Here is a 644-nt window from a genome sequence, read left to right as displayed (position 1 = left end):
TTTTTTAAGAATTTGAATTTAAATTTTTGCTTTAAATTTTTAATTCTTTCATTGAATGAATATTTAAACAGTGCCAAAACCATCATTCAGTCTCCATATCTACACAAAATACTCTAGAGACAATTACAATTCTCATAGAGATAACTTGCACGCATGGACGCACCCACAGCCACCTGCATACACACACAAGTCAGATAGCCAGCGCCAAAGACAGGGGGGTGGGGGTGAAAGGGACCTATCTCTTTGATGTTAAGGCTCTCCTGTTTTCTAAATCATCATCTTTAAAGTTGATAACAAACAAACTACACAAGAATGAGTAGACAAGTGGTCAGCACCACTCTGATTTTGGATTCTCAACACAACTGACCACCACTACTACTATTACTACTATGAAGGGAGATTCTTAGAGGAGGAAAACCCATTTTCAACCTGGAAATATTCCCAAGAATAAGGGCCAGACACTTTTGCCTGTAGAAGATCAAGCTGGACACCCAAATGACCAGGCTGTATTTACCAGAAGACTAACTACAGAGGAGTTCAAGCTGGTGACCAAAACTAGTTATGATGGTCGATCACTTATAGCCTCGGACACTGAAGACAGACCCTGTCCAGCTCGGATACTTCGTCCATCACTTTGAACGAAA

This window comes from Mizuhopecten yessoensis, unplaced genomic scaffold (genome assembly GCF_002113885.1).
Source record: "Mizuhopecten yessoensis strain PY_sf001 unplaced genomic scaffold, ASM211388v2 scaffold10567, whole genome shotgun sequence".
NCBI lineage: Eukaryota > Metazoa > Mollusca > Bivalvia > Pectinida > Pectinidae > Mizuhopecten > Mizuhopecten yessoensis.
This window is presented reverse-complemented; position numbering follows the sequence as displayed.